A 6,440-nucleotide genomic window follows, 5' to 3' on the forward strand; every position below is an offset into this window, starting at 1 on the left:
ATTTTGAGATGGAGTTAAAAGGACTAGAATGTAAATAATATTGGTTCTTCTACTTTACTATGTTGTGTAACCTTGGGCAATGTACTCTGGGTCTTGGTTTTTTTCATTTGTAAAATGAGGCAGTAGACTAGATGACTTCTAAAGTTCCTTACAGCCCATGCCCAATAAGCTCATAAGAAATCTATGACCTATAAACTCAGAAGAAATCTTAGGAATCTCTTCCTTGCTAGTGTTTCCACCCTACTTTCAGGAAGGAAGGAAGGAAGGATTCTCTTGTAAATATCCTCCCTATATTTTACACCTCAAATAACAAGGAAAATTTTGCTACATTAAGTAGCCCTACTGGAGGAAAAAAAAAAGAAAAAAAGAACTTCTTACCCATTCATGGTTAGGAAATATGTAGCAATATACATAGTATTTGACTTTTTTTTTAAAAAAAGTTTCTCTGTGGGCCAAGGAAAACAATGACCAGGATAACAGACAAGACTATATACAAAGATTTGGGAGAGATACCTAGTTATAAAAGCATTTGAAAAAAAAATTCCTCCTGCTATTCTTGTGGACAAAATAGATGAATGTGCGATAGAACAATAAAAATGAATTACAAATTGGGTAAAAAGTAGAATCCCAGGATAAATAAATACTCAATGGGATCATATCATCTTGGAGGTTTTAAAGTAAAGGGATCTATCATTTGGCATTTTTACTGATGTCTTGGATAATGCTGTACTTATCAAATTTACACATGACACAAAACTGCAAAGTGTTAATACATTGGGTCAAATTTAATAAGGTATACAGGTACAATCTAATACATGGGTTCAAAAATTTTATCTTCACAAGTACAAAATGGGGCAATTGTAATTTGACTGAAAATTAAAAAACAAGGGGCAGCTGGGTGGTGCAGTACATGGAGTACTGGCCCTGGAGTCAGGAGGACCTGAGTTCAAATCTGCCCTTAGACACTTAATAATTACCAAAGCTGTGTGACTTTGGGCAAGTCACTTAATCCCACTGCCTTCAATAAATAAAATTTAAAAAAAAAACAAACCATGGATTTTAGTGGATAGCATGTTCAATATGAGTGTAATATAGCATCCAAAAAAAGCTAATATAATCTGAGAATGATTAAAAAAGGCAATCAATGTTCAGAAACTAAGCAAATGATAGTAACATTGTACTAGGACTCTGGCAATTTTATGTGGAAAATAGCATTATTAGTCAATTCTATGCATCTTATTTTAAGAAGGAATTGAAACTTAGAAAGTTTCCTGAAGAGGGCAGCCTGAAAGACACTAGACCAAAGAAAGAGGGGATGGTTTTAGCCTGAAGAAGAGCAAGTTTTGGGTGGAGGGATGGACTTCAAGGAAGTGAAAAATTGGGAGGCTGATGTAGATCTAATGTAACTGATAAGAACTCATTATGTCAGGTTTTCTTTGTTCTAGGCACTGGAGATAAAAATACCAAGAAAGAAATTAATCCCTACTCAAAACTAGCTTTAAGATATGTAAAAACAACAAAACCAAACCTACCCAACAATTAAGGTCATCTAAAATAAACTACTCGGATTCATCTTCATTTGAAGTTTTCAAAAGTTGGATGATCATTTGCTGGGTATGATGTAAAGGGTAGATAAGAGGTTGGCCTAAAGAAGGATTCTTAACCCGAGGTCCATGAAATTGATTTATAAAAAATAACTCTGATAACTGTATTTTAACATAATTGTAATGCTACAAATTTTATACACTAAAATCATTATTTTGAGGGCTTATAAGCTTTACCAGAATGTGACAATGATTCATGACATTAAAAAAAGTGAATTATAATCTTTGCATACAGAGTTGCCTTTAGACTTTTGACAGTCGAGTCTGTGACTTTTTAATGAAGGGTTCATTAACCTACAAGGTTAATAATAAGCACATGCCTATTTCCACAGCTGATGTAAAAATCAGAGCTGCTCCAAGAGTCAAAAGGTCAACTACTCTATATGTACAAGGCTCACCTGATAATTGCCAAATAAATACCTTATATTTGGGTCCAGGCCAATGAAGTTATCTTAAGTCCTAAGTAATGACCAACTCAGTATTAAACACTGTAACTCGGCATCTGTTTACTCTACAATATGTAACAGAGATTGGGGCTGCAGGGCCCTCATCTACCAACAAATCACTTAATGTTATTGTCAGTTGCTTCATTTATAAAATGATTTGCATTAACAGATTAGTACTGTCCTCATAGAAAACCTTTTGAAATAGTAGAAATATTAACCCCAATTTACGAATGAAGGAACAGACTCAGGTTAAATGAACTCCCCAAGGACAAATAGCTAATATAAGGTACCTGGGACTATCACCCAAGTCTTTTCACACCCAAGGCAATAGTTTTTTTGACTTGCCCACAATAAAACCAGATTCGGTGGGAAGAACACTCAGTGGAGTCAGAAAAATGGGTTCAAACTCCATCTCTGACTTTAGCTGTGCTGTCAGCCCTGGTCTCTCCCCTGAGCTCTAACCCTATATCAAATGCTCCAGAGTCATCACAAAGGCACTGTGTCCAAGAGAATTCACATTTCCCCCCTCCCCATCAAAGACAATTCTTGCAGAACTGCAACCTCAATACTCTTCCTCCTTAGCCCACATATCTAGTCAGTTGCCAGGTCTTGGTATTTCTATGACTACATCCCTCATAGCTGACTCTTTCTTCTCACATAACTCCTCCTTGGTTCACCATCACTCCTCTATTCACAGACTACTGCTATGTCCTTCCAACTAGCCTTCCCTCATGCTTGAGTTTCCCTCCTCACCTTGGTCACTTCAGTCAAGAAGCACTTCGAAGGCTTTTGTTTCTAACCCAATTGCCAGTATTCTTTCTCAATTAGATCTTGCATTTATTTTGTATCTACTTCTGAATAAGTATTGCTTAATTCTTTTTTAAATTTAAAGCAGTGGGGTTAAGTGACTTGCCCAAGTTCGCACAGCTAGGCAATTACTGTCTGAGGCTGGATTTGAATTCAGGTCATCAAGACTCCAGGGCTGGTGCTCTATCCATTGTGTCACCTGGCTGCTCAGAATGCTTAATTCTTTTTTTTTTTCCAGATTGCTTAATTCTTTAGACTAGGGCTGTCCAACCTTACTTTTAAAAATTTTTATTGAAACAATAGACAATATATTTTGATTTGCCATTTTAGTGAGAGCTCCGCTTACCTCTGCTTCATTTACTAAAACATTTAGTAAACCCACAGGGGGTTTGCATAAAATTGCATTACTGTTCACATTCTGTACAGCCCTGCTTGAGACTATGTCTCCCCATCAACTTGCACAGTGCCTGGCATACAGTAGGTTCTCAATAAATGCTTCTTGAAAAACTTCAGTTGACTGTGGGGTCACTCAACTTCTCTATCTCTAAAATAAGGTGTTTGTCCCTTCCAACTCTGTATCTGAGAAGCTTTCATTGTACCCCATAACTAAATTGCTCTTCCCAAAATACTCAGGATTGGGATCATAAATTTGAACTTGCTAGCCTAGACCTTTGAAAAATAAATGTGTAAGCTGCTGAGTTCAGGACCTTGCTAGCTTTGGATGGGGATAGCTGTTTGCACTTATTATACTTGACTCTATCATGTTGCCATCCAAATTCAAGGAGAAGAGAGATTGCTTTGACAATTCTTTGGAAGCTGAAGAACTGTGATTTCCATTTGGCAATTGAATTCAGCAGATTCTTAGAAATTATAGAACATTAATACAATGTACTAGAAAGAGTACTGGTCTAGGAAATCAGACCTGGGCTCTAATCCAAGTTTTGTACTCAGTGACCATGAGCAATTCAACAAAGGTCTATTAAGCTCCTACTATGTGCACTAAGAAAAAAAGAAACAGAAATTCAAGGAGTTTAAACTCCACTGGGAAAAAATGTAAAAAAGATTTTACAAACCAAGATTTAATATGGGAAAGAGAACTATCAATTATAGGTTAATCAGGAAAGGCTTCCCATGGTAGGCAGCACCCAAATTTAGCCTTGCAGGAAGCTAAGGGATGTCAGAGGTAGAAGTTAGGAGTGTATTTCATGTATAAGGAACAGCCTACTTTTGAAAATAAAAAAATAAACCGTCAAGGACTGTTGGATATGGAATGCAGAAATCAACAAGATAGTCTTGCTGGAATGCTGTTTGCCCCCTTTTTCATTCCCCCCTGCCTCTATTTCTTCATCTGTAAAAGTTGAACTAGTTAATTTTCATTGTCTCTTCAAAACTAAAAGTTATATGAACCTGGGCCAGTGACTATTCATACCTCCTCTACTCTAACATTTCATATCATCTGCATGTGGAAACAGAAAGAAAAATATTTATTCAAGTTTTATTTTTTATAAAGGACTGTTAGTAAAAAGCAAACAAAAAAGTCATTGGACAAAAGGTGTTAGATATATTTTAAAGTAAAGACCCTCAAAGGTGAATTTTATAAAAGGAAAACTGATCTTTAAATAGCTTGCTACCAATTTAGTAAATTTAACTTGTTATAACATTTTAAGTCAGGCAACAGGTATTTAATAAACTCCCTATGTATTTCTTGTGTTTGAAAACTACTTTATTACAATTATAAAGTGTCAGCTAGTTCAAGCCAAACACTCAATACCTAAACACTCAATACCTAAGTCTAAGATTCCAAGTGTCAGGATGAGGAGAACTCTCTCCTTTAAAGGAGACTATGGTCTTGCTGATTTGAGAGGGTTGAATAGTTATAATACTTTGTTTGCAAAGAATACCTTTAAGGAAAAAAAGTGTTAAGAGTATTAAACCATTAACTTTTTGGCCCAGTTAAAATTAAGGATTATCAGGTGGTTCTGATTTAAAGCATCATCAGAAATAGGAAAGTATCACTCCACTCTGATCCAACAAAATCTTTGAAATAATAAAACCAAGTTTTTATATGGGAAAAACCACATGGATAAATTTTTTTTTTTGCATTAGGATTGGTTCTCTTAATTTCAATCCTAAAGAAATGTTTGAATAAATTCATGAATGCAATTAGTATTTACAATAAGTTTGTAATCAATCACTGCAAAAACCAAGAAGCATAAAGAAAACTGCAAAGTGCTCATTTCCTTCTGTTCACGGATTCTTGTATTTAAATCCAAAATCGACAGATCGATCGCATTATACATTACGAAGGTCCAAGATACCCTGTCTCGGGAGTGTTTGGAGATTGCAAGGAACCATTTTCAACCTCCAATCAGGTTTGTAGCAAAGAGCAAGGCCTGGAGAGGGCCACCTTCCACCAGTTCCACTCCCGCGCCCCCAAGCCCCCCCACCCCAGGAGTGCATCTGCAGAACCTCCTCCTCCTCCTCCACTACCTGCTCTCGGGAAATCCCGCAGCCCGGGCGGCTGCTTCTGGAGTGACCACGCTGGGGGAAGACCTACCAACTTTAAGGAGGATCCGGACGAGCGGGTTAAAAAAATCAAAGGGGGCGCTGGGGTGGGACTGGAGGAGCCCTGAGTCAGCGCCCCCCGCCCGCGCGGACCCCCGGGGAGCCTCCCGGGCCGGGCTCCGCCTGCCTGCGGGATTCGGGCCCGGGGCTGGGCTCGGCCCGGCTTGGTGCAGCGGGGCCGGGCCGGGCCGGGCGGCGCCGAGGAGCGCCCGCGTAACAGGTAGGAAAACAACCCAGAGGCGGCGTGAGGAAGCGCCCCGGGAGGGAGGGAGGAAGGAAGGGAGGAAGGGGAGGAGGAGGAGGGGAGCGGCGACGAGCAGGCCGGGGCCTACGGCCGGGGACGCGGCCCGGGGCCTCCCCAGCTCCTCCGGGCTCGGCTCTCGCCGCCGCAGGCAGCCCGGGGCCGCCCCCCCACGCCGGGCGGGGGCTCGGCGGCCCCGGGGGTCCGGGGGAGAGCGTGGGCCGCGGCGGCAGGGCGCGGCCCCGGGGCTCCCCGGCACTCCCGGCGCCCCCGGGGCGGGGGCGCGGCGGAGGAGTTGCAGAGAAGCAGCAGGTGGGGCCCGAGCGGCCCGGGCCGGGCCCCGGGAGCACAGCCGGGCCGCGGCCGCCGGCGGAGGAAGGCCCGGGAGGCGCCGGCACCTCGGCCCCGGGGGCCGGGGAGGGAGGGAGAGCCCAGGAAGGGACGCCCCCGCCGCCGGGCGGCCTCTTACCTCAGGCGGTTCTCTGGTCCCTCCGCGCCGGGCGAGCTGCTCCGCGAGCCGCGCGTTCTAGGACTCGGGCAGTTTCCACACAAGAAACCGGCGGGCGGCCAGGCGGGGAGCGGGAGCGCGGGCGGCGGCGGCAGTGGCGGCGGCGGCGGCGGCGGCGGCTGGAGGGCGGGGCGCGACGTGCGCGCTCCCGAGCCCAGGACGGCTTCGAGCCGTGGCGAGCCGCGGCCACGCTCTCGGAGCCCGGCCCCCTAGGCAACGATTGCTCCAAATCACGTAACCTCCCGAAGAGGACGTCGTCTAGCCAATCA

At 43.2% G+C, this 6,440-nt stretch overlaps 1 protein-coding gene across 2 annotated transcripts in view; it reads right to left on the bottom strand.

Moving 5' to 3' along the window:
* RHOA (ras homolog family member A) overlaps positions 1-6,274 on the bottom strand; it is a 66,398-nt gene extending 60,124 nt beyond the window's left edge. The window contains exon 1 of one of the 2 annotated variants that reach the window (XM_074197943.1): positions 6,133-6,274. The gene's annotated coding sequence lies outside the window, so the exon portion shown is untranslated. The remainder of the gene's footprint in view (positions 1-6,132) is intronic. The other variant, XM_074197942.1, reaches the window with a different exon arrangement.
* Positions 6,275-6,440: the final 166 nt, after the last annotated feature.

Source organism: Macrotis lagotis, chromosome 8, assembly GCF_037893015.1.
Source record: "Macrotis lagotis isolate mMagLag1 chromosome 8, bilby.v1.9.chrom.fasta, whole genome shotgun sequence".
In the NCBI taxonomy this organism is placed as follows: Eukaryota; Metazoa; Chordata; class Mammalia; order Peramelemorphia; family Peramelidae; genus Macrotis; species Macrotis lagotis.